The sequence below is a fragment of the Canis lupus genome, chromosome 15 (assembly GCF_048164855.1).
Source record: "Canis lupus baileyi chromosome 15, mCanLup2.hap1, whole genome shotgun sequence".
Taxonomy (NCBI): domain Eukaryota; kingdom Metazoa; phylum Chordata; class Mammalia; order Carnivora; family Canidae; genus Canis; species Canis lupus.
Genome location: NC_132852.1, coordinates 60,038,961 through 60,066,662, shown reverse-complemented (window position 1 = coordinate 60,066,662; position 27,702 = coordinate 60,038,961). Strand labels below are relative to the sequence as shown.

The 27,702-nt window shown below is 47.2% G+C and overlaps 1 protein-coding gene across 1 annotated transcript in view; it reads left to right on the top strand.

Moving 5' to 3' along the window:
* The window catches only part of LOC140605327 (transcription intermediary factor 1-alpha-like), a 117,733-nt gene that overhangs the window by 47,910 nt on the left and 42,121 nt on the right, over window positions 1–27,702 (top strand). The window contains exon 5 of the mRNA XM_072777605.1: window positions 5,040–5,097. The gene's annotated coding sequence lies outside the window, so the exon portion shown is untranslated. The remainder of the gene's footprint in view (window positions 1–5,039; window positions 5,098–27,702) is intronic.

Here is a 27,702-nt window from a genome sequence, read left to right as displayed (position 1 = left end):
GCAGCCCGACATGGGATTCGATCCCGGGTCTCCAGGATCACGCCCTGGGCCAAAGGCAGGCACCAAACCGCTGCGCCACCCAGGGATCCCCAAGATTGAGTTTAAACAAAAGAGCCTGAGCTAATTCTTCGAGAAGGTTTGTTACCTTGAATTCAGAGCCCTTTTACGAGTATATTAGAAAAATAAGTAGTCCCACAATGTCCGTCGATTCATGTATTAATGAGATGAGAGCTAACATTAATGAAAGTAACTCTAAAGTAGTTGACTGCCAAGCTGATTGTTAAATTGGTTATTATGGAAACAGGAGAACCAACTCACACACTTAGAAATGAGGTCCCAGACTGGAAGCACTGGGAAATGTAGCTGCTCATAATCTAAGTTAAATAATTCCTTGACAATCTGAGTAGATCTATATCAACATGGCGGTCTTATACGTAATTTAGGGTGTTTAGTAGGAAATTATCGAGTGGACTTCATGATTCCCTAGAGCTTATTTTTGAGAGGTGCTAGTGAATCAGGAGGGAAAAAAAATGAATGCTCAAAAAAGTCCTATTTCCATCTTACACATTTGGGGAAACTGTAAGAATATGTCCAAAAAATCTTGGTCTTCAATAGTTTTATATACAGTAATAACTAACACCATAAAATAGCACTTATTTAGATAGAATTGATGGTAGACGTGGCAGTACACATCCTTTTCTACAATGTCTGAGCGTTTGTAGTACTTCAGACCTTTCCATCAGGCGTCAACATTAAATATTGAATACCTCTAGAAAGTGTGAAAATAATTTTGTCTTTGGAAGTAGTTAACGTGAAGGTTTTCCGTGTGTCCCATTGGACTTTTCTAGTGATGATCCTCCTAGGATGCTTTATCAGTAGGTGTCTCGATTTTATGGACTAAAAAACTGATATTTTCTTTTATAGTTGAAATCTGTAAATCATCTTCATACTTAATTTTCTATGTCCTTTCATAGCAAAAAGTAAGCAAAATATGCCAAGACAATGATGGTGCCCCCACCAAACCTTGAGCCATAACCGTTAAGGAACAAGAACTGTCGGAGATCTATGTGTGTGTATCTGTACGTACATCCATGCATACATGACAAGATTTAACAGAAATCACAATTCCGACATCATCTGTGGTTTATGTCACAGCTCTTCTCTGTCGTCAGCCTCTGTTTTTCTCTTTGGGCTTTCGTTGAAAAATACTTGGCCTCATGTCTTTCGCTCTGAGACTTTAACTGTAATCCTTGAATTCTTAATTTCAGTTCAGAAACCCTAGTCTTAGAACTCATGAGTCTCCAGATTTCCATGACTGTCACCAAAAGTTGAAAATCCTATAGGTTTGCCTTTTTTTTTTTTTTTTAAACTAAAGACTTAAAAGAAAGAAAAGGAAAATAATGCTTCTTTCTGTCTTGACAAACATGAAGAAACTGCAATCAGGAATACAGGTGGAAGCAACTCCTTCTGTAGCCTCCCCTTGTAGTTTTAAAAGAGCTTTGTCATGTGGTTAATGATGGAGAAAGTTGACAACATGCATTGTATATGTCTGCTGTCCGCAAAGTGTATTGTGTGACCGTATTTTTTTCCCAGTCATTGAAAGGATTCTCCCAGTGTGATACTCTTAATTTAAAAAGAGTGGTTTTTTCTCCTTTAAAATAGTCCTCATTTGGAACTGGAGGGTATGACGCTGAGTGAAGTAAGTCATTTGGAGAAGGACAAACATTGTAATGTCTCATTCATTTGGGGCATATAAAAATAGTGAAAAGGAAGAAAGGGGAAAGGAGAAAAAATGAGTGGGAAATATCAGAAAGGGAGACAGAACGTGAGAGACTCCTCACTCTGGAAAACGAACAAGGGGTGGAAGAAAAGGAGGTGGGGTGGGGGTGTGGGGTGACTGGGTGACGATCATTGAGGGGGGCACTTGATGGGATGGGTGTTATGCTATATGTTGGCAAACTGAACTCCAATAAAAAAATCATCATTATTTTATGACATTTATAAAATGCAGTAAAAGATAAGGAAACCATCCTGAGAGGCAGGATGCCTCTCTCATTTGGCCATCTTTTTAACATGTTCTACTTATTTTCCTCCCTTATTATTTAAGGCTTTTTTGTATGTATGCACTGACTCTTTTTATCAGCTCTATTTTTGAGGAATAAGCTCTTCAATTTATAGGTGCTGTATCTTTTATAGTCATAAGTTCATTGGTTTCTAGAAATACACATTTGCTTCCATGTATCCATTAGAGTGCAACAATACTGAACTCCTATGGGATTTTTCACTGATGAAAGTTGTTTTTATACTTACCTGTTGTATTGAAGCAGGTCTGAAGACCAGGAAGAAAGCTGACTAGTGATCTGAATTGCAAAATGTTGAGAACTAACCAGTGGGTTGTCATGGTGCCTAATGACTCTTTGTGTGTGTGTGTGTGTGCGCGCCTAATGACTCTTAAGTACAAAGGAAGTAGAGGGGGAGGTAGGAGGGTAGCAGGACTTAGCCTAGGAGAAGCTGATAGATAGATGTCAGGATTTTCGAGGAAGAGGAGCTGGGCAGGAAGGGATTCTAAGGAAGGAGTGTGAGGAGGAGAACCCATCTAGGCTGCAAGAGAGGAGTGGGGCGGTCCGTGGAATAGAGGAGGTGCCATCAGTTCCCATCACCGCTACTGGGGAGGGGAAGCTGGCCCCCGAGTAGGAAGGCACAATGGAGTCGGTCGCCCCCGTGTCCAACAGGAAAGAGATGGGCTTCCCCGCTCCCTGGAGCAGGACCCTGGGCTTGGCCTGGGTTAGGGGGTGTCCGAGTCTGGGCCCCGTCAGTCATCGTCCAGTCCGAGTAGTTGAAAGGCTGGACTTCCCGGCTCAGAGTTTCCTCTGTGTGGAGGCGCCGAGGATCCCCCGAGACCCGGGCAGGTGAATTTCCAGTGGCCCATCGTTGGACATTGAGGGCATTGCCGCGTTGGCTCCTTGGGATTGGGACATTGACGGGCCCATTGTCCCTCGGTGCCGCATCTGAAGCAGGCCCCAGGCGGGGTTCGGTCGGTTCCCCCTTTCTGCGAGCTCGCGGAGCCCGCCAGCCGCAGAGCTGCCACCGAGGCTTGGGTCTGGAGTTGGACCTTCTGCTGGAGTCTGGCCTGCCTCTTAAGTTCAGCCACTTCCTCTCAGGTGTTAAGGACTTTAAATGCCATTTTCACCAGGTCGGGCATGGGAGTTTGAGGACCCTCCTCGGTCTTTAGTTTTCTGCGGATATCGGAGGAGGACTGATACACCACTGCAGTGGTAATCCACGTTAGCGCATCTGTAAGGACCAGTAGGGGGGATCAAGGTGAGACTCTGGAACAGCCTGCGTGGGAAAAACATGACTCATGATGCTGGGAGTGGCATGCACACGAAGATTTTCTTACCCTTTAAGTTTCATGGCAGAAGTCTCTCTTTTTATTCAAGTCTAATTCATAAAACACAAACCAGTATGTAAATTTCTCATGAGAAACTTTCCATGAAATGGTATAAGGAAAGAGGTCTTACAGGTGTTTCTTCCGCAAGTTCTGAAGTTCTGCGTTTTCAAGTGTGACCTTTGGTGGTTGATTTTTCTTCTGTTTTCCTTATGAGGAGAACATTTTTAAAGGAGACTGCATGATTCAGAGCTGTTTTATGAAAGTTCCTTAAGAACGACAAAATGAAAAGAAGGACACCATTTCCTGTAGCTTCACTCTGAGGGACACAACCCCTCTGTCTCTGGCTTGTGACGCTTCCACGGCGCACTCCTGCAAGGATGGGAGCTTGCTGTCTTGTCGCTGGTCTGGGGTGGGATTAGGGATGACCCACGGGTGAAGGTGACAGCGGGAAAGCTCTCGTAAGCCCTGGTTTTAATCTGGTTCTGAGTTCAACTGTGGAGTCGTGCCGAAACCCAGGTTTTGTTCTCAGCTTTGTTCTAGGGGTTCACTAGCTCATGACAGAGTTCAGGAACTGGGTGAGTAGTAAGGAAGCCGTCTCTGTTGGAAGAAAAGCGTCTTTATGATCTCCTATCTATGGGCTCATTTTCTAACTTAGGAAGCACCGTCAGGGAGTCTTGTGGGCTCTCAACCTTAATTCCGTTTTCACCTAAGAACGACTTTTGCTCTGAACTCCCAGAAGAATGACAGGACGTTTGGAATTTCTGTTTAGATTTACATAGTGTTGCTGCTTTAAAAGCAATATTTAGTTCTTTACTCGGCCTAATGGTTTTCTATTTTTTCTTACATATGCAAATGAATTAAAATCTAGGAATGCAGTTGACATCCAATCATAATGATCATTTGTTAGTTAATTCAGTCTATAACACTTTGATCCCTAGGGATTTAGCTGTGGTTTTATGAGTTTTCCCGTAAGATTGCCCACAAATTTTTATGTTGACTAAAATTGTAAGTGGTTTAAACTGTTCAAACAAATTACTTAGCAATTAAACCTCCAGCAAAATTGTAATTCATTTTAAGTTTAGCACAGAGGTTTGATGCTCTTTCTGAGCAAAACAACGGGACATAACGGTAAAATACGGAAATTCGGTATTTTGCGTGAACTGTTTCCGACAGGACAAAAACATTCCCAGCACTGGGCATAGCAAAGCCTTCCACTAATGTGAATCAATTTTGTAGCGAAGGATCACTTGGGAGGATTCCTGCTTTTGAGTTTCATCCAGATTTCATTCTTGAAGCACCCTTTCCATAAATTTGTGTTTTATTCCTAATTTGTCGTACTTCACCTTTTGATATTTAAACAACTCACATGCAGCTAACCGAAGTCACGGTAGTATTCGCTTCTCTATCAGGTTATCACCTGCTATGTTGAGAATTGCAAAGCCAGAGCACATTACAAAGAGTCAGTTGGACTTTGATACCCAAAATTGCATTTATGAGGTTCACACTCCTTTGTATTTCACCAGATAGAGACAGCAACAGTGTTCTCATGTAATGTGTGCTTCAGCCTCTGTGCCAAAATTTATAGTGTCTGGATTTTAATATGTAGTGTTGATCTGTTAACCAAAGTTTTGTTTTGTTTTGTCCACAGAGGCATGGACACCTGCTTCTGGTGAATCTTTACACTGAATATACATACTCAGTTGTCGGTATGTATGTATGTATGTCACTTTGAGGTTCTCTCTCGCCAGTGTTAGCATTCTTGACAAAAAAAGTCTTTGTGTTTGATGTCCTTTCTCGTTTGTTAGCCAGGGTTTACCAAAACCATTACTTTTTGATGACACTTCAGTTTTGGCCCAGAATGTCACAGTCTGTATTGAATCCCTCATTTCATCGATCCCTCGTGGCGTTTAATTAACTTTAGCAGCATTCGAAGATTTTGTTTCACTAAGGGGAGTCAGAGGAATCAGAGTCTTTCTCTACATTTTTTAAGTCATTCCATAAAAATATTCCTGTGACGTAACCTGAAATCAAAACGCATTTTGCCAAAAGGGAGAATTAATCCAGTTTGATGAGCAAGTTCCGAATTCGATATGCTTTGTTTGATACTTGGTCCCGATGCTACGCGTCCCGTCTTTCTGTTGTAGTTTTGTGTTCCCGTGCTAATTTTGCATACGTCCTTGCTCAGGAGTCTGGGGATTAGACTGCATTCTATCCCTGTTATATGTCAGCTGGTATTTTCATTATTTTCATCTTGCTTGCTTTCAGATTTTCCCCTCCTTCCCCAACTTCTCCAATTGTTGAGGTCTTTTTGTCTTTTTTTCTTGCCTGCTTTCTGGGACTTTTGTTTAAGAGAAATGAACCTCTTGCTTCTTACAATTTATGTTTTCCTAGCCATCTTATGGCCTTCATCATTTCTTAATTTTTTTAGGAAGATGAGCAGTTAAAAAAAAAACAACATGAATATATGTTTTTGTTACTGTGATAGGGGAAAATCTTTATCATTTCTTGTCGAAAGCATTCTTCAACCCCGAGCATTTTACATACTAAAATGAATCTGTTGCCTATACCGAATGGAAGCCTAGCGTAGCAGTAAATGTTTCCCTCACAAATTCAGTTTTTTATTGATTGCTAGCCATTTTGATTTCATTTATTAATGACTTTGTCACTGATCAGAAAACTCTGAGGTAGTATTTCTGTTTACTACTTCGGGAAAAGACTAATTAATTAGGACCATTATTTGTAACTCCAACATAGCTTGTTAATTTTCAAGTTCATCGTACCAGAATATGCGCATGCGTGTGTGTTTGCAATCGTATTGATGTTTCAGAGTGTCTTCCTAAAAATTTACAGTGTCTGTAGATAGCTATTTCAACATTTTGTGAGGTCTTATTTTCTTTGTTCTTTTATTAAAATAACAGCAAGTAAATAGCCCATACTTTTGGTTGTGTCCTATAAGAATTTCTGCTTGGAATACTTGGAAAGAATAATGCTAGTGTTATACGAATTTTGTCTTAATCATCAATTATCAACTATTTTTAAAACTATTTTTATCTTGAATATGATAAATGATCATGTAGTCAAAGACTGTTTAGTTTAAACATATACTGTTCTTCGGTCGATAGTTTATGAGATTCATTTCATAGAACTGTCTTTATGTTTCCATTTTGTGCTCAGTGTCCTTTTGTAGAAATCCAGATTGACTACTTTACACTGTGCATATATTTAGAGCATCACAAATGTGGGCTATCAAAATGATAATTTCATGGTATCGGTGAAACTCTGGATAGAATTTTCTGTCCTATCATCTGTCAGAGCTTTAATTTGTTAACTTTACATTTCCTAAGTGTACTCAGTTATATCCTGACCCGGAAAGGTCGTTGAATATATGACACCTATAAGTACATACCTATCGGAACTGTAATTAAGATGCACTTTGCCATTTTGACCAAAATGTCATAACAGCAGAGGCACGCCTATGTCTCTTAGTGGGTTTGTGCTTGATGTCATTGAGAGCAGTGTAGTTGAGAGTAACCCACTACTGGTCCCTGAGCCTCACATGAAAACACATTCTGTACCAGAGGGTGGAGTACCTTTCACTTCTTCTTGACACCTCTTTTATTTTTTTTTAAGATTTTTATTTATTTATTCATAGAGACAGAGAGAGAGAGAGAGGGAGGGGCAGAGACACAGGCAGAGGGAGAAGCAGGCTCCATGCAGACAGCCCGACCTGGGACTCGATCCAGGGTCTCCAGGATCACGCCCTGGGCTGCAGGCGGCGCTAAAACGCTGAGCCACCGGGGCTGCCCTCGCTACCTCTTATATGGTGCTACTCACTGCAGAAATGACAGAATGAGCATGGGACTACTGTATAGGCACAGTGAACATTTCCCAAAGTCTTCAAAGTGCACAGTCCCTTCAGGGTAGTAGACCAGCACAGGACCTTGCTAGAAGTTGTTTTTCTTCTTTAAAAATAAAGCCCTTTGTTTTTTCTTTCTCGTTTCATGTCAGAATCTCTTCAAAAAATAAGACCTTTTACTTTGGAAAGAACTTTTCAGATAAATGATCGTTAAAAATGCAATCAGTATATAGAAGTGCAAAAAGTAAACGGAATTGCAGATCTCGTCACTCAGAGACAGCTCCTGTTAGCTCTTGCTGATGTCTCTCACTGGTCATGTGTTCTCGTGCAGATTTAGAAATGTACATATAGGATTTTGTATAAATGAGAATCTGTTGATCGTGATGTTTTGCAGCATGCTCTGTCTCCTCCATATATCATAGACATCATTGCATATATTTTATAGATAACAGATTTACATTATAATTTAATGACCTCACACTCTGTTGTTTATCCGCATCATGATACTGCGATTTCACGCTACTTTAATTTATGATATTTCTAAGTGTTTACTGTGAAAACAATGCTATGTGTAAATCTTTCCTAAGTGATTATTTTCCTTGTTTCAGCCTAAGAGCTGGTGCTAAAGGCATCCCTCTCTCGTTCCCTCTGACCCGTCTTCCCCTTCATGTTTCCACCAAACGTGGTAGTTGCTTTCCTGTGTATACATGAGGAATGGAGAAGATTGTCATTTTTATATTAAAGTGAACCCATATTTTATGTAGCCAGTTACAAAAATGTGAGATTTCAAAGAAATGTCTAATTTTCTTTTCATCAGCTCAGTTCTAAAGTTCTGTAACTCGTTCCCTCTTTCCTTTCATTAACAATACTTTGACAGGAAACATTGAGAAATATTCTGAGTGTTTGAAATATCAAGTAGTGATTATCCAGTGGGGAAAAGGGAGTAATACTTAATATACTCCGATTTCATCTTTTTATGTCTGCTGGTTTTGATGTAAACACGTGGTGTCATACTCTTGATGTTTTAGGAGAGCTTTATTTTTTTTTTTAATATTTATTTATTTATTTATTCGTTCAGAGAGAGCGAAGAGAGGCAGAGACACAGGCAGAGGGAGAAGCAGGCTCCATGCAGGAAGCCCGACATGGGGCTTGATCCTGGGTCTCCAGGATCACACCCCGGGCTGCAGGCGGCGCTAAACCGCTGCGCCACTGGGACTGCCCCTAGGAGAGCTTTAATAATTAAGTTTATAGTAAATTGTCATATCAGGATTAGTGATAAATACAGTAGCCCATGTTCTGACCTACGGTTAGCGGTCAGCCAGCTGCTGGTAGAAGTTTTTACTTTGCAATGCGTAGGCATCCTAAAGCATCTCATGGTATCATGACATCTATAATTCAGGCATGAAAAATAAGGAATGGAGGTGAGAATCCATTTTTTTAAAAATAAAATTTGAGGCTTTCGTGGTCTTTATGGGTGATAGCTACGTGAGCACAGCCCAGTTTTCCCACCTGCAAAAGTCTTACGAAAGTACTGTTCATGCTCCGTCCTCCAAACCCCATAGTCAAATGCTTTCCCCAAATCTCGAGCTAAGCTGCATGAATGGGAGCTCTCGGTGCTCCCTTGGTCTTGTGGAGCCACTGTAAGGCTTTAATATGCACCGCAGTTGTCGTGGCTTGTTCCTCCTGGCAGTTTTGCCTGTTGTGGAAATAGTCCTCTTCTTCTGGCCTGTGGCTTGTAAGTGCGCTGCTGCCTGCCCACTTCTAGAAGAGGAGACTTGCACCCTTCGACTCCCTACAAGAGAAGACCTGCCAACACATTCAGAATAGGGCTGTGAGGCTTCTCTTTTTGTAGAACCGAACACGACAAAATTCACTTTGTTTTGTTAAGGAAGGAAGGATACAGCTTCCTTTGGGGCAGACAGCTTCCTTTGGGGCAGACAAATATTTCCCATATACAGATTAACACCTTTCAAATTGATTTTCTGAAATGTCTTATGTGGTTTCTTTGACATCTTCGATTTTATCAGAGATGTTTAAAGGGCAGAGTTTATGGGTGACGGGCACTGAGGGGGCCACTTGATGGGATGAGCACTGGGTGGTATTCTGTATTTTGGCAAATTGAAAACCAATATAAAGTAAATTTATTATTTAAAAAAAAATTTAAAAATAAAAATAAAGGGCAGAGTTTAAGCAATGGATCAGTCTTAACCAGGAAAATGTAGGAGCTTCTTCTGAAAAAAGAAAGTTCAGTGTTTCGACTTTGGTCATATGTATACGTTCTAAGAACCAGGGAAGCTGTGTTGTGTTACCTTGGGCCTGTGTGTGTCAGTCGGCGGTAAATGACCGAGATTGTGTGGTTTTCATCAATATTAACACTTACTGGGGCACCGTTTCTAAAAGATCAGGAATGACGGAGTGAAACATTTTCCTGAGAATGCTTTATAAGACGCCTCGAAAACATGAAGCAATTTAACCCACTTGATAGATAGTCCGTGGCTGCTGAGGTAAGGCTGCATGTCCAGAGCGCAGGGCATTGGCAGGAATACGGAGCAGTGGGCCCGCAGTGTGTGCAAGCCCCTTTCGGGGCTGGGGGGCCGGGGGCCGGGGCCGGGGGGCCTGGGGGCCGGGGCCAGCTGAGGATGCACTCGGCCTGCGTCACACACCTTCCATTGTGGTCCTCCTTTCTCTTATGTGGAGAACACTTCTTTGCACACTCGAGTTATTCGTCAATCATCACACATGTGTAGACTGGTCTAGCGATTTTCTGGTAGGAGCTTGTTTTCATATTTAGGCCCTTGGTTTTTATTGAGTCACCATCAGCAGTGATTCGAAAAAATCCTCTCCGTATTTGCAGGGTTGGAGATTTGTTTGAAATCTGACCATCCAATAAGTCGTTCTCTGCATGCCATGTGACAAATGTGTAGCGTTACCAGCAAAGATCATATTAATTCCTTTAATTAACGCGTGACTCGAGAAGTCTCAGATTAATCAGCACATGACTCGTGGTTATTCGTACCCTTGTGGGAGTTTTCTGCCACCAAATGCAAATACCAGGCTAAAAATACTGCTTTGTTTGTACATGGAGCGAATATTCATCGCAATAGTCCTGTACATCTAAGAAAACAGAAAGTAATTAAAATGTTGATCACTATAGTAAATCTCCGCAACGGCTACTTGTTTGTATTTCATATGTGCTCACGTTTCTGAGAAGATAGCTCTTACACAACCACCTACCATGATTATCTGATATCCTCCAGAAGGTTAGCTGGGTGGTTTCCTATGTTACTTAGGAAAAACTTTCTTTTCGCAATCGAAAATGTCTGCATCAATTTAAAGTGTAACACTGAGCATGTGCTTGCTCTCTGAATATCGCCCTCCAGCCACCCTGCCGAGGATCTGGCCCTGACACTTTGAGGAGATCATCGATCCTCACTGTTCGCGGCACTTTGAACACCCGGGATGCCGGGGCACCTCTGGATGCAGCTACCGTTATTTCCGTGACCCAAGGTCGAGGAAATTGACCCAAGGAAATTTGCTGACCGTAGCGATTTACATTATGTGCGCAAATTAAAAGTTACCTTGCAATAGCAGTTTACTTTAAAAAATGACCTCGTTTTCCCCCATGTTAAAGTTCTGTTATGTTATAGGAGTTGCATTTTTGTATGATGCAAGGATCTTTTCGTAGGACATAGTCACCCGCCATGATGAAGATAGGTTTCTTTTTTCTTTTCATTTGGGCTTAGGTCGGAATCTCCATAAGGAAAATTATCTTTCATCATCTTGTGCTATATAGGAATATATATATATATATATATATATATACATATGTATATATATATATATGTATGCTATTTGCATGTTTTCAATTTAATTACATTTTTTTTACCAGATTTAAGTCTAAAATAATTGAACTTGTCATATATTGCTGAAAATCTTTCTTCTTTCTGCTCCTAAATTCTCCACTTGAACTGTCACAGTGGTCTGATTTATCCTGTCCTGTTTATATTTGTAGTGATAGAGAGAAATACCTACTTAACATTTTCAATGCAAATTGTTTTAGTTGCAGACTGCAGTGTGCAACATGTGCATACTGTTAAATCTAGCATTATCCGAGTTTTGGATACCATAAGTATCTTTTGTTTTCCTCACAACTTTTTATGTCTGCGATGAGGGAAGGAAAATAGAAAACTTGCAATCATTAACATTTTATGATCCTTTAGGGTAGAGACCTGACTTTGGCTGTTCAACCAAAGTTTTGCTGTTCGGGTTTGAACAGTGTTAACTGGGGAATGGCCACCCCATTAAAGAGTGTTCCCCCCAGTATTGGTAGAGACAAAGTAAAGTCAGATACACGCTATATCTGTTATTTTTGTTGTAACTTACTATTGTTCTTCAGTTTCTGATTGTTCATTATTTTAAGGCACATGTGAGCCTTGTGCAAGTACATTGAAGTGTCGTGCTCTTTTGGTGAGAAAATCTTTTGTATTTATCAGAGAGCACATGGATACATACGGTATTTAAGATTTTTCTGTTTCTGACGCACTTTTTTTTCTTCCCCTAGAGATGTAGAGCTTTGGGGATCATGAACAGTTTTCATCCTGATTTGTAATGATCTGTTTGTCCGTAGATAGGAAAATGTTATGAAATAATACTAAATATTCCTAAGTAAGATTATACCTTGTAGAGATCAAAGCCCAGCATGCATGCAGTTAGATTTTTGTCATCTTCCGGAGCAGTGAGTATGCATGGTGTACGGTGGCCATAAGCACATGTATTCCGTGTCGGCTGTCTCTTACCTCAGTCTACTTATGTTTTCAGTAGCATGGCTAATGTTCATTATAAAATCTTATCTTCTCCGTGAAAGTCTGTAGTAAATGTAAACTTTCAAGTGTTTGACAGCGGCACGATACGCCAGGCTGGAAAGCTCATTTGACTAATAGGTTGTTGGCCTACTCTTAATTCAGCCTTTTGTCCATCCAGCTGCGTGACCTTGTGTGCATTCCTTTAAATCTCTGTCTCTCGTCTGTGCACGCGTGGGATTCCGGGGGAGTTGGAGCTGGGGTCGCAGCCCCCGAGTTCCCTGGGTTCCACAGCAGCTGTACTTGCTTGAACAAACCTCCTTGACTCTCCGAGCCTGGTTTCGTGATCTGAACCCCTGATGTGATCAGATGCAGACTGTCGTGAGGATCAGTTGAGGCAATAAATGGAAAGCCCTGTGAGGGGCTTGTGGCGAGGAAAGCTCTGTGTAGGCTTATTAATCTCTAGTACCTGACTTTGAACACCATTACTTCCAGATGAAGTACTTCATCAGTACTTCCTAATGGCCGACCTGATGCAGCGTCAGCCAAGTTATTTAACCTCTTAAGCTCCATTCACTCAACTACAAATATGGAGAATTACTCTTTCTTCCAGAATTCTCATAAGGAGTGAACTACATGAGGTTAAGTAGGTAACATGTCACAGCAGTGACGTCAGGTCTTCCTGTCCTGTCACTGGGTATCACCTCTGCCTCATGCATTTTCATCTAGTGAAAGCTTCCTGAGGCCCAGCCTCATTTTAAGTTCTGGGGGAGAGTGATGAGCAACACAAGGACTCTGTATTTCTGGAGCTGACTTCCTTGTGGGGTCTCAGGAAATAGAGGAGTGAGCCAATCAGTAATTTCAGAAAGCAGTGGGTAGTGTGGAGGAATGATGTTGGGTGACAGGCAAGGAAGTGACGAGGGGTAGGGGTAGTCATGGCAGAGGTTAGCGGTTGCAGATAGATCTGTTGCAGAAGGCAGCCCCAGAGCGTTTTGTAAAGACTTTTCTTTGAGATAGTCGTAGACTCCCATGCAGTTGTAAGAAATGACACAAAATATTACCATGCAGAGTACCGTAATACACACATAACCAAACTAAAAGTCCGAGCATTCTTTCTGAGGCATTTAGAGTCGAATCTTTAATGATGAGAGGGATTATGTCTAAGAGCATTCCAGGTGGAGGGAATAGAGAGGTGCCGATTCTGAAGTGGGAAGATGTTGGGGCATTGGCTTCACTGAGCAGGGCCACTGTGGCTGTGACCCTTGCATGAGAGAATGAGGACTTTATGAAAGGTTGAGCAGCCAAGCCACTGTGTCCTACAGGGCCGTGACGGTGGTGGTGCGAGACTTGTGTTCTTTGTGCAAACAATCACACTGGTTGTGCTTCAGCAGAGTGCTCAAGATCTCCCTCCATAATTTGTCAAAACTATCACCCCCTCACCATTTTTAAATTGGACCTCAAACATTTTCATCTCAAGTATCAATAGTACAGGATGGAGTTTCTAGTGTATGGGAAAAGTTGACCTTATAAAAATATTTTATATCTCAGTATTGAATATGTATCCAATAGAACGTTACTACCATGATAGTTTGTGGCTCACTATCATCCCTTTGAACTTTACCTGACCGAGCTCTCCCTTTTCACTGTCAGAACAATTATATTTGCTTTTCTTCTTGAACTCCTGTCTCTTTCATTTCCTCCATAGATTTTATTTTATGGTTTTTATAATGGGAAGATGTTTTAATAAGTATCCTGTCATTTGTGTGTATGTGTGTACATATAGAGACCCATATATATACACATGGAAGTACGGTTTCTAAAGTTTTAGTGTCTTTGGCTACAGTATTCTAAGTGTGAAAATCGGTCAGAAAGAATTGTTATCATAAATAGTACTGATGCACAATTGATATAAACGGCAAAATTAATAGTATGATTGGTAATTTTTAAACATGAAATATAATGCCATTGGGATGCCTCTCTTAGCAAGATGGAGAGAGAGTTTATAAAATTTAGTTCATGTACCCATGAATGAATACTATGACCAGGGTGATGTAAAGTCTGGTGGAAATTAATAGTAAACATAAATGATATGCTGTGGGGCTTCGAAATGAAGTTTGAATTATTATTAGGTATGTTGTTTGTATATTGTATATGTTTATAGTATGTCATTACAGTAGGATGAATTACACTGTTTTCGAAGTTCATGTAATGTTAACAAGGGCATGCTAGGAATGAATAAGCAGGAAGGTGCTTACCTTCCTGATGAGGGGATAGATATATGTGCTTAGTAAAAATTTATAGTACCCGATATTCTTTGTGTAAAAACTTAATGATACTGTTCCTCTAAGTTTGCATAAATGTTTAAGTAACGATATATCTTATGTTATATAATATTAAATATATGTGTGTGTGTGTATATATATATATATATATATATATATATATATATATATATATATCAGTTCTGAGAAATGATTCTTTGACTGACTTAAAATTGGTCTACTGGAAATTCATGTAGCATCTTTCACCTCTTCCTCCTTGAAATGTCACAGAAAATACATAACTGAGACAGACCGAGGCATGTGTGAGTGGGCGGGCTCTGGCTCCTGACTCAGCATTGTGACTTTGTAGATAGGGTGTGTGAATTATTTCCCAGGATTCTTTTCTTCTTTTCTTTTCTTTTTTTTTTTAAAGCCAAACCTGAGGTAATTCCATGCTTAGAGACAGTATACGTCTTTGCCGTGAGCTTTGTGCCTTGGTGAGTTGAGTTTCCTCTGTCTCCAGCCTTTCTTTCCTGTTCTCTTTGTGCGTGGCTCCCAGTCAGCTTGACGCCCTTCCCTGATGATCCTTCGGGATTGAGGAGGCAGGATCTCTCAGCAGGAACCGCCACCACTCTCACCATCCCATCGTCACTGTCCCCGAATTTAGGACAGATGAATTTAGGCCAGGTGGTGTGTGTCTGCTGTCATGCTCCTCTTTTTATGGAAATGAACACAAAGAAGGAAAGACTGGATGTTCTGTCCCAGGCTCAGTGACGCCTTGACTTTAGAAAGGCTTTGTGGTTAACAGGGGATTCTGTGGTGTTCCAGTGCCTTTTACCACTCACTCTGGAGCACAGTACAGGAGGAGCAAGGAGGAGGCCTTCTTTCTGGTAAGTGACAGAAAAGCGGTGGTGGGGTAGGATGTGGTGAGGGCGAAATGGCATCAGGTGCTACCTCAGGAGCTTTTGTCAGCTTTCAGGGACAGGAAGGACTAGCTGAGCCAGGGATCAGGAATCGACAGCTGTAAACCATCTGGACCTAACTGCTGTCTTTCAAAATTCTTCACGTGCCCTAGGAGTGTGTGGAGGTCATGGTCTGAGTTGGAAGGTGGTAGCAGATGGACATGTAAGCGCACATGTGTTTTCATTCTGCCTTTTGAATGTGGGAGTTGGTGTCTTTCTGCAGTTTGGGATTCTTGGCTGTTCTCTCTCTGGATGTTGCTTCTGTCTCTGTCCCTCTTTTCCTGGGACCTCAAGTACAAGTATGATGGGCCTTTTGCTGTGGACCGTGTGTCTTCTGTTCTTTTCATTGCTTCTTCTGCTTGCTCTCCGGTTTTGGTATTGTCTATTTGCTCTGTCTCAGAACCCACCAATCTTGTCCTTTCCTATGCCATCCGAGTTTTCTGTTAAGCCATCAATGAATGTTTGATGAAAGATAGTTTATTTTATAGGTCTAGAATATCCATATGATTTCTTCATATGCAATACACTCTTCTCATTCAATTCTCCATTTGGTGCATCCACTTCTGTCCATCTTGTTACTTGTTTTTCTTACCAAGATGATCTTACTTACTTCACAGTCTTTGCTTATTTTTATTCTGAATTATTGGTTGCATTTTCCTTCCCATGTACGTTTCTGGTAATTCTTTGGATGTGTGCCTAACACGGTGAATGAAAGAACATCGAGGGCCAGATGGTTTATTTGGTTGGTCGATAGTCCCTTCTTCTCTTTGGTGCATTGAGCTGGCCTTCGGTGCCTTTGTAATTTGTCCCTGTTTTTCCCCTGTGGACACTCTGTGTTTTGATTGAGACCCACTAGTCAGAAGCAGGCTCTTTGTCCTCAGCATTGGAAGGCCTCACAAGCACTACGCTAGTCCTTTCAGGGATTTGGAGCGTCATACTTAGTCTTCTGCCCCATGCAGCTCAGTCGTCTGGCAGCTCCCACGTGGGTGGGTCTGTGTTTGTGGGAGACCCGTTCTCGCTAGCAGAGGCTCATCCCGTAGGTACTGCGAGGCCATGGTAAGCTTCGCTCAGTCCCGTCCCCTTCACCTCCCACCTTGCCAAAGCACACGTCCTGTGGGAACGTCAGCCTTGCATCTGGGCCTCCTTGAGTTTCCAGTGTGTCACTCACTGTATGGTGGTGGTGTCCTCTTATCCCAGTGGAGCTGATGTCCTGAGCTGGAATCGGCAAGTGGCCTGGGGACAAAATGGTGCCCCATCATCAGCCTCCCCAGTGAAGGGCTCTCTGTCCGCTGCACGGATCCTTTACCTAGCTCTGGTCATCTGACAGCTTCCTGACTATTGCCAGGAGCACATCTGTGCGTAACCAGCCTTTTCTGGTTGTTGGGATGGAGGCTTCGGCTTGCACATGTATGTATGTATGTATCTTCTCAGGAAGTGGAAGTCCCTGATTTAATAAAAAGCTTAGAAATTGTGATGTGTTAATACCTTAAAGATGGTGGTGAGCAAGTTCTTGGTAACTGATGATGCACATAGCGAGTGCCCCATTACTGCTTTTTTAATTGGATGCAGAGTTCTTTGTTCACTGTACACAAGAATGTGTGATTTTTTTCATTCTTTTTTTTAGATTGTATTCAAATTCAAGTTAGTTAACATATAATGTAGTATGAGATTCAGGGGCAGAATGGAGTGATTGATCAGTTGCATATAACATGTAGTGCTCATCACTTCACATGCCCTCCTTAATGCCCATCCCCCAGGTACCCCATCCACCACCCACCTCCCCTCCAGTGACTCTCACTCTGTTTCCTACGATTAAGAGTCTCTTATGGTTTGCCTCCCGCTCTGTTTTTATCTCATTGTAGTTTTCCTTCTCTTCCCCATGCCCATCAGTTTCGTTTCTTAAATTCCACATATGAGTGACCCAGAGGGCTGACACACCCAGCCAGAGAAGCAGGGCGCCCGGGGCGCAGGGCAGCCCTGAGCCAGCAGGTATCCCCAGGACTTTACAGCAGCTGCTGTGGGAGGCTGAGGTCGGGGGCGTGGGAGGGCAGGAGGCGGGACCGAGTCCTGGCACCTTCCCCACCAGAGGCCGTCTCCCTACATGCAACAGCGGGCTGCCCCCAAACCCTACACGCAACATGTTCGCCAGATGCCCAACCGCCTGGGGGTTGAAATGGCAGGGGTCCAGAGCACCCTGGGTGAAGGAGAACCCCAGAGCTGTGTGGGGCCCCACCTGACCCCTCTCCCGCAGCCCTGTGGCTGCTTCTGCAGCAGAGCTCCTCTTCGCTGGGGACCCGCCGGCCTGGGGTCTCCTGTCCCGGGCCCCCCAGACCACTGGACAGCTGACAGGTGGCCCCCGGGGCTCCTACACCTTTGAGCTTGAGCACAAGCTCCTGCTTGGCAGCCCCTCCGTGGCACCTGCCAACCCAGACCCTCTGCAGGCCAGGCACATGGTGGAGGGTTCCTAGGCCCCTGCTGCGGGCTGCCAGGAGATCCCGCCCCAGGCCACACGATGGCCCTGACCTGGGCAACTTCCTAACCACCTGCCCTGCAGGAGAGCCTGTCCCAGACCGCCAGCCGCCCCACCGCTATACCCACACCAGGACCCGTCCTCGGGGAGAAGCGCCTGGGCTGTTGGGGATCGGTCGGCAAAAGACGCCAGGGGCCTACCCCCCGACCTGCAGAGTGTCTGCCGGTACCAGGCCTGTGACTCACGGATGGCAGAGACAGGGAGGCCCCACACTGTCAGCATGTGTGGGGGGGTGTCCAACTCCAGCCTCAGGGTCATGCCTTCCTCTGTGGCCCTCTCACCGTGTTTGCATTGAAACGTCCCCGCGTGCATCCAGCTCTGGCTAAGCAGCATGGGAAGCAGCATGACGGAGAAGGCGGGAGGCCCGGCCTGGTTTCGTCCTCCATGCTAGCCAGACAGGAGACCACCCAGCCGGGACAGCCCCGCCAGGCTGCTGTGCCTGCTGGCCTGGCGGGGTGACACTGACTCACCACGTGCCCCCCCCAGCTTGGGCTCCAGTGTCCGTGGGCCTGGTCCCCTGAGGGCAAGGGGAACACACAAGGCCGTACCCAGGTCCGGGCTCAGCGGCAGAGGGCAGGCCAGGGCAAGCTGTCGGGCTGCACGCAAGCCGACCTCTGGAGGCCAGCCAGCCCTCAAGAATCACATCCAGGAAAGGAACTTGGGGTGGGGGAAGGGGAGGTGGGCGGGGGGTGGGGGTGACAGGGTGTCGGGCACTGATGGGGGCACTTGATGGGGTGAGCACTGGGTGTTATTCTATATGTTAGCAAATTGAACACCAATAAAAAGTCAATTTACAAAGGAAAACAAATGGAACTGACACATGTTTCCTAACTGATGGGAATGCTAAATCCCAGTTAGATATTAGCAAAAATTAAAGATATAACATTTTTCCCATCGATGTTCCAAGAAAAAAAAAAAAAGAATCACACCCAGGGAGAGCACCAGGGGCTTGAGCAGACGGCTGAGCGGGGAGCAGAGCCTGAAATGACGGTGTTACCCCCCACACCCACTGAGGCTGGGACAGGTGCCAGCAGGAGGCCCACGGGAGCGCCAGCCTGCTTGTGGGGCAGACCCGGGTGGCTGTGGGTCTGTCCTCAGGTGGGCAGTCCTGGGCTCACTCCTCTCCACACCGCAACTGCTGCCTCCCGGACACTTCCTTTCTACGTAGAACATGGAGACTGTTCTCCCTCCCACACGTTTTGGGGCAAACTGTTGAAAGATGGGGCCTCTCCTCCCTGGCAGATAATCTCTGGTCCTGGGCACTTGTGCCTAATGCCACCACGCATCCTCCATTCACTCGAGAAGCGTGGCCAGAGCCTGCCCAGAAGCACGGTCCCCGGGACTGAGGTGCGGCCGACGTACTGTGCCCGGGAGGGTGCAGGCAGATGGGTGAGCCCAGCACCGCAGGGCGAGACTCGCTCCACGGGGTGCCAGCGGGGGAGGGTGTCCTCTGGCTGAAGCGTCAGGATCCTGTGCTCACTTCAGCTTTTCAGATACTGCTGGAGACCCATGTCAGCTCTGCAACGAAAATCCTTTTTTCTTGAAAGCTCATCAGATTTCTGAAAACCACAGGTTAGAGCAGACACAGATCAGAAGATACTGAGGAATCTCCTACTTTGGCGTCTGCTTTGTCTGTGAGCCAGGGACCTCGTGGCTGGAGTTCCGGAAACGCACACACGCAGAGAAGAGTCTCGGAAGCAAGTGACACACGGACGCCGAAGTGCTTAAATACAGGTTTATTGCAAACGGACACTGGAGAGGGGGCTTCGCGGGCGGGCACCCTGGTCTCCGCGGACCTCAGCTGACGGAGCTCAGTGGCCAATCTGCGGTGGCCGCGTCTGGAGAGGGAAAACACGCAGGCTGCACCGACTCCAGGGCCCAGGCTGGCAGCAATGGGCAGAGGACGGCCCGCCATTGGCCGCATGGCCCGGTGCCCCAGCCCGCCACGCTGAGGCTGGTGAGCTGCTGCCACGGCAGGCGGGGTGGGCCAAAACGCAACACTGAAAACGACGTCAGATAGAGAAGACGACGGACTATGGAGTCCATGGCTCCCCAGTCTCCCGAGTAGCTGGGGTACGGTGCACGCCCCACGTCGTCACAGCAGGAGACCCCGACGAGACCATCGAGACCGGTTCTCACATACGTGCGTGCCATAAGAACCCTGGGACATGGGACAGGTGTGCAAATCCTGGGGACCCTGAGGATGGGTCTCAGCAGCTCCAGCAACAGACTCCGGCCCAACTATGGGGGCAGAGCTCTGCGCCCCCTTGGCGACGCTCCTCCCAGCCATCTGGTGTCTGCACCTCCTTCGATGGCACGAGAGCCACCCGATGCTTCCCAGGGGCTGCTTCGGACATACTCAGGAATCCCCACCCATTTCTGCCCACCGCGAGCCACAAACCTGCCCCCACATGACTGACAAGTCAGCTCCTGCCTACTCAAGCCGTTTGAAGGGGGCCATTTCTGGAGGAACCATTGCCTAGAAAGGAGTCCTCCTCAGCCCCCAGGACAGCCCCGGAGGGAAGGTCCCAGGAAACCTGCCAGCTGACAGCCCACAGAGCAGCGGGCACACGGCCTGCGGGCCTGGGGTTGCTCAGGCCCCACGGGCAGAGCAGAGGCAGGAGGAAAGACCGCGGGTGTGTCTCCCGAGGGGACCCGGTTGGCTCCCCGAAAGGACCAGGCCCCACAGAGGATGTGGGAGGACAGTTCCTGCTGCGTCTGTGGCCTATTTGGGAAGGTGTCCCCACATCTGGCAGCACCAACCAAGAGCCCCAGTCTGGTCTCCCCGACGGGGCTGAGCAGCCGGCGGACGCACACACACCAAGCGAGAGCGCAAGCATGGGTGTGCAAGAGAGATGAAGGCGAGGGCCCCCCGTGCCCCCCTCGGCAGCAGCCGGCCTATAACCCGCTCCCCAGGCCCAGCACGAGGAAAGGAAGCAGAGTGCACGCAGCAGCAGCAGCAGGAGAGCGGGTGGCCAGCGTCTCGCTCGCCCCACGCTGCTCCCGACAGTGTGGAGACAACAGGGCCGGGCGCCGCGGGATCACCCTTCTTTTTAAAACGATTTTTTTTATTGGAGTTCGGTTTGCCGTCATGTAGCATAACACCCAGTGCTCATCCCACCAAGTGCCCCCCTCAGTTCCAATCACCCAGTCACCCCAACCCCCCACCCACTTCCCCTTCCACTACCCCTTGTTCTTTTCCCAGAGTTAGGTGTCTCTCATGTTTTGTCACCCTCACCGATATTTTCACTCATTTTCCCTCCTTTCCCTTTATTCCCTGTCACTAATTTTTATATTCCCCAAATGAATGAGACCATATAATGTTTGGCCTTCTCACATTGACTTATTTCACTCAACATAATACCCTCTAGGTCCCTCCACGTCGAAGAAAATAGGGGGTATTTGTCATTTCTATTGGCTGAGTAATACTCCATTACATAGGTAGAACACATTTTTATGCATTCATCTGTCGATGGGCACCGAGGCTCCTTCCACAGGGTGGCTATTGTGGACATTGCCGCTATAATCATCGAGGTGTAGGTGTCCCGGCGTTTCACTGCATCCGTATCTTTGGGGTAAATCCCCAGCAGTGGGATTGCTGGCTCGCCCCGCAACTCTATTTTGAACTCTTTGAGGAAGCTCCACAGAGTTTTCCAGAGTGGCTGCACCAGTTCACATTCCCACCAACAGTGCATGAGGGTCCCCCTTTCTCCACATCGTCTCCAACATTTGTTGTTTCCTGTCTTCTTAATGTTCACCATTCTCACTGGTGTGAGGTGGTATCTGTGGTTTTGAGTTGTGTTTCCCTGATGGCCAGTGATGCGGAGCATTGTCTCATCTGCTTGGTGGCCATGTCTATGTCTTCCTCTGTGACATTTCTGTTCATGTGTTTTGCCCATTTCACGATTGGATTGTTGGTTTCTTTGCTGTAGAGTTGAATGAGTTCTCTAGAGATCTTAGACACTGGCCCTTTATCTGACGGGTCATTTACAAATATCTTCTCCCATTCTGTGGGTTGTCTTTTACTTTTGTTGAGCATTTCTTTTGCTGTACGGAAGCTCCTCATCTTGATGAAGTCCCAGTGATTCGTTTTTGCTTTTGTTTCTCCGGCCTTCATGGATGTATCTTGCAAGAAGTTGCTGTGGCCAAGTTCAAGAAGGGTGTTCCTGTGTTCTCCTCTAGGATTTTGATGGACTCTTGTCTCACATTTAGATCTTTCATCCATTTTTTGTTTCTCTTTGTTTACGGTGGTGTGAGAGAATGGTCCAGTTTCATTCCTCTGCGTGTGGCTGTCCAATGTTCCCAGCAGCATTTATTGAAGAGACTGTCTTTGTTCCAGTGGATGGTGTTTCTTGCTTTCTTGAATATTAGTTGACCATAGAGTTGAGGGTCCACTTCTGGATTCTCTGTTCTGTTCCGTTGATCTATGTGTCTGTTTTTGTGCCAGTACCACACTGTCTTGATGAGCACAGCTTTGTAGCACAACTTGACATCCAGCATTGTGATGCCCCGGCTCTGGTTTTCTTTTTTCATATTCCCCTGCTACTTGGGGTCTTTTCTGATTCCACACTAATCTTCAGATGATTTGTTCCAACTCTCTGAAGAAAGTCCATGGTATTTCGATAGGGATTGCCTTCCATGTGTAAATTGCCCTGGGTCATGTTGACATTTTCCCAATATATGAATTCTTCCAATCCAGGAGCACGGAATAGTTTTCCATCTCTCTGTGTCTTCCTCAGTTTCTTTCAGACGTGTTCTGTAGTTTTTCAGGTAGGGATCCTTTACCTCTCTGGTTAGGTGTATTCCCAGGTATCTCATGCTTTTGGGTGCAATTGTCAATGGGACTGACTCCTTAATTTCTCTTTCTTCAGTCTCATTGTTAGTGTATAGAAATGCCACTGATTTCTGGGCATTGATTTGGTATCCTGCCACGCTGCCGAATTTCCCGTATGAGTTCTAGCACTCTTGGGGTGAAGTCTTTTGGTTTTCTAGGTACAGTATCATGTCATCTGCGAAGAGGGAGAGTTTGACCTCTTCTTTGACAATTTGAATGCCTTTTATTTCTTTTTGCTGCCTGATTGCTGAAGCTAGGACTTGTAGTAGTATGTTGAGTAGCCATGTTGGGAGTGTATGTCCCTGTCGTGTTCCTGATCTTAGGGGAGAGGCTCCCAGTGTTTCCCCATCGGGAATGATATTTGCTATGGGCTTTTCGTAGATAGATGGCTTTGAAGATGCTGAGGAATGTTCTGTCTATCACTACAGTCTCAAGAGTTTTGATCAGGAATGGATGCTGTATTTTGTCAAATGCTTTCTCTGCATCTATTGAGAGGATCATCTGGTTCTTGTTTTTTCTCTTGTTGATGTGATCCATCCCATTGACTGCTTTACGAGTGTTGAACCAGCCTTGCATCCCGGGGATCAATCCCACTTGGTCATGGCGAGTAATCTTCTTTATGTACTGTTGGATCCTGTTGGCTCGTATCTTATTGAGAATGTTTGCATCCGTGTTCATCGGGGATATCGGTCTATAATTCTCCTTTTTGGTGGGGTCTTTGGTTCTGCAATTAAGGTGATGCTGGCCTCATAGAACGAGTTTGGAAGTATGTATGAATGGACCTAAAGTACCACGATGTATAATTTAAAAGCATCAGAGTCAATTTTGTACAAGGTTAACTTATCCTTTATTACAAATAAAATTCATGAAGCAATTATGAAAAACACAAAATACAGAAACAGCACAACGAAAGGGGAGGGGAAGGCTTCAATTGTGCTGCAGCCATCACGAGCTGCTGCTCGGGGGCGGAGGCTGGTGGCTCCACTGAGGCAGGTGGCAGCTCTGACCCTTTGATGAACTCGAGAGCCAGCGCAGGGACCTGCTCCTCCTTCTGGGGTGGCCAAGAAGCAGGTGGCTCCTCCAGGTCGGAGCAGTGAATCTGAGGTATGACCACCAGGTACCTTGGCTTGACCTCAGCAGCCGGTATCTCAGCCCAGGCCTAGCTCTCAGCACCAGCAGCCAGGACCGGCTCGATCACCTCAGGCCCAGGAGCTTCAGTAGGCCCCACAGTCGGCCTCGGGTGGGCTCTTGCTGTGGTGGTTCCGGGTGTTGCTCCGGGTCCGAAGCCGGTTGCTCCCCTGAGTGAGGCGGCTGCTCCGGCACATCGATGACCTCAATAGCCGGTGGTGGGGCCTGTTCGGCCTCCAGGGCTCCCAAGGGTGCAGGTGGTTCTTCCAGGTCGGGACAGGGATTCAGAGGTCTGACCGCCATGTGTCTTACCTGTACACGGCAGCTGGCATCAGGGCTTGGGCCGAGCCCTCAGCTTCAGCAGCCGGGACCAGCTCCATCCCCTGAGACCCTGAAGGTGCAGCAGGCCCCAGAGTCGGGGCTCGGGCGCGCTCTTGGGGTGGTTCACGGTGTTGCTCGGGGTCCGAAGACAGTATCATCTACAAGACAAAGTATCATCACCAGGACGGACTTTCCACATTCCTCTCAAATCAAGGACCCTCTTCCCACCGCTCAACGTGTGTCAGTCCAAGAGCCCTGGGAGGTCTCCCCAGACTGCAGCCTGTGGGGATGGGGTGTGAGCCTACCCAGTACTCCTGGCCCAGCAGCACGGAGGCTTGATCTGTGTGGCCCACCCTGGCCCCAACTCGGTCACCCCAGTCCTCCTCACCTCCACCCTCAAACTCCGTTTGATGGAGGTTTATGAAACGCGAAAGGTAGCACTCGGCACGACAGTCGAGCACTGAGCCTGGCACGTACTGCCCTGTGAATTTCAGCAGCTTTGTCAGGGCAGGAAATTCTGGGGGATCGTGGAAGTCCTCCTCATAGTAGTCCAGCCAGATGGTCAGGAAGGAGGACATGGCGCTGGGGAGGGACAGGTGGGCAGAGGCGTCAGAAGACAGGGCTCCCTCACACAGAGGTGTCCCGGGGAAGCCCTGCAGGAACTGGGGCCCTCGGCCTCCCACATGGGGCTGTCGGAGGCCAGTGCTGCTCCTTGTCCACCTGCCACCTGGCGGTCCTGCCTGCCACAGGCCTGCTCACTGAGGAGGGGCTGGCACGAAGCCTCTGTGCATGGGAGCCCATGACCAGCGGCGTGACCATCACTGTCTTTCCCGGGGAACCTTCCCTCCCGTGGGTCTGCCCTGCCTCCCTCACGAGGGGCCCCCAGGGGGTGTCCTTCCACTGACTCTAATCTCCCACGGGGCGGGGGCCGTCTGGTCCGTGAGCACTCATTGGCTCTCCTGAGCACCTGCCGTGCACCCGGGTCCAGGTGCCACCATATTGGTGAGTGTGATGCTCCCCATACCCTCTGCTCTGCGTCCCAGGTGTGAGGCAGACAGAGGGTTGGGGGGATAGGCATGGAGGAGGTCTCCCTTTGGGGTCCCAGTCCTCTCCCACAAAGCCCGCACCCCACCCACGGCTCTCCTTTGCTCTTTTCCTGAAGGGGCCTCAGACCTTTACCCTGTCACAGGAATTGCAGACGTGTGGGGTGAGGGGTCCAGCAGCCCCTCCGACCCACAGCCGCCTTGCGGCCCTCCTGGAGAGGGAAGGCTCCCCTGCATGAGCCAGGGCTCACTCACATTTCCCACTGGTCCAGGATTCCTTCCTTCTTGCAAGAATGTATGATGTATCGATACCTAGAGGAGGGAGGGGGGCATCACATGAATCATCCTGTGGACCCAACCTCTCCTCATAGCTGCTGTCACCCTCTGAACCCCAACTAGTCCAGAACCCTGGGGGGCCGTCAGCTCTGTGCGTGGGGTCATGGGCAGCTCCTGGAGAAGCACCTGCACCTGCTGGTGCTTCCTGAATGCTTGAGGAATGAAAGGGCTCCTGCCAGGCCCATGGCCGATATCCAAGTGGGCCAGGGCGCCCCGGTGTCCCCGGGGACCCCTACTGCAAATGCCCCAGGATACAGACCCCAGATGGACTCAAAACTCCCTTTCAATGACAAAACAGGCCAGCTCAAGACCCTGGTGACGGTGGGGAGGCGGCACAGGCTTCGTCATGGGGAGAGAACGACGACTGCTGAGCACAAGCACAGCCCCTCTAGCCGACCTGTCACAGGCCACGCCCGGGGGCTGCCCTGTGGGACCCGACTAGGCCCTGCGTGACTCTACTCCAGTCGGAGGAGCAGCCCCAGGGGCCGGGAAGTTCAGCAAATTCCCCAAGACTCCCAACCAGTAGGTGGCCCATCCCCCTGGGCTGTGGAGTCAGGGTGCTCACTTTGCAAACAGCAGGTCCAGCACCTCTTCAGGGGTGCCATATTCCTCCAAACATTTAGAAATTCAAATAGGAATGGATTGTCCAAGCGCAGCAAGGCAGGCACCAGTTCTTCTACCTGCTGCTCCAGCAGCTCCCTCCGGCTGGGGGTGGTTGGGCAGATCTGATTCCTTCTCAGGGCTGAGGCCCTTTCAGCCTGAGGTGGGACAGAGGAGACGTGCAGCCTGCACTGTAGCCTCCAGACCACCTGGGAGTTGGAGCGCAGACCAAAGCCCGAGCTCTCAGTGGCTGCGGGGGACGGGGGGCAGGGGGGGGCAGGAATGCCCACAGCAGGAACACGGGGCTTGACGCCTGCCGCTCAGTCACTAGGTATCTGACTGGGTTGTGGCTCAGGTCATGGTCTCAGCATCCTGAGATCCCGCCCCTGGCAGGCTCTGCGCTTGGGGCAGAGTGTGCTTGAGGAGCCTGTGTCTCCCTCTTCCGCTCCCTGCTTCTCTGCCTGTCTCTTAAACAGACAAAGTATCCAATAAAGAAATAATCTTAGGGGATAAATTTTCAAAAAAATATGGATCAATACAAGGATCTCAAGTGGGAGGGGTCAGTCTCCCAGGGCCGCTTGTCAGCTGAGTTTTGACAGCACCTCCCTGCATTAACGGCTTCACCCCTTGAATTTGACCACACGTCCCTGTCTCAAGGTGCCCACACGGAGACCTTTCCTTGGGTGGGAGGGCCCAGGGCGTGAGGGCCGCAGGATGTGCAGCGCCACCCTGTGATTTGGCAACAGAAGGGAATCGCATCGAAGTCCTGCATCAGTGAAGGGCTCAGTGGCTGTTGGGACCAACTGGCCTTCTGACATGTTGTGCTGCACACGAGGCCCCTGTGCCTGACCCCGGGGGGGGGTGGGGGGCAGGGATGCGCTCCTTCAAAACCTAACTGCAGAGCGATAGACATAATACAGTGAGCTCCGTGTCCCTTTGGGGAAAAGTCTCCCAACTCACAAGGACCATGCTCAAGCCTTGGAGAAGGTGGGGAAGGACGTCAGGCAATGGGGCCTCCTGGGAGCACCAGTTAGGAGAAAGCATAGCACAGTGCAAACTACTAGAGAGCGCGTGCGATGAGACACGGTGTGTCTCTTTTTCAAAAGTTTTTATGGGGGATCCCTGGGTGGCGCAGCGGTTTGGCACCTGCCTTTGGCCCAGGGCGCGATCCTGGAGATCCGGGATCGAATCCCACGTCAGGCTCCCGGTACATGGAGCCTGCTTCTCCCTCTGCCTGTGTCTCTGCCTCTCTCTCTCTGTGACTATCATAAATAAATAAAAACGTAAAAAAAATTAAAAAAAAAAAGTTTTTATGGGCAGCTGGGGTGGCTCAGTGGTTTAGCACTCCCTTCAGCCCAGGGCGTGATCCTGGGGACTCAGGATCCAGTCCCACATCAGACCCCCTGCATGGAGCCTGCTTCTCCCTCTGCTTGTGTCTCTGCTTCTCTCTCTCAGTCTCTCGTGAATAAATAAATAAAATCTTTAAAAAGATTTAATTATAATAAAAAGTTGTTATTACTTATTCATGAGACACAGAGAGAGAGAGGCAGACACACAGACAGAGGTAGAAGCAGTCCCCATGCAGACAGCCCGAGGCGGGACTCGATCCCGGGTCTCCAGGATCAGGGCCTGGGCAGAAGG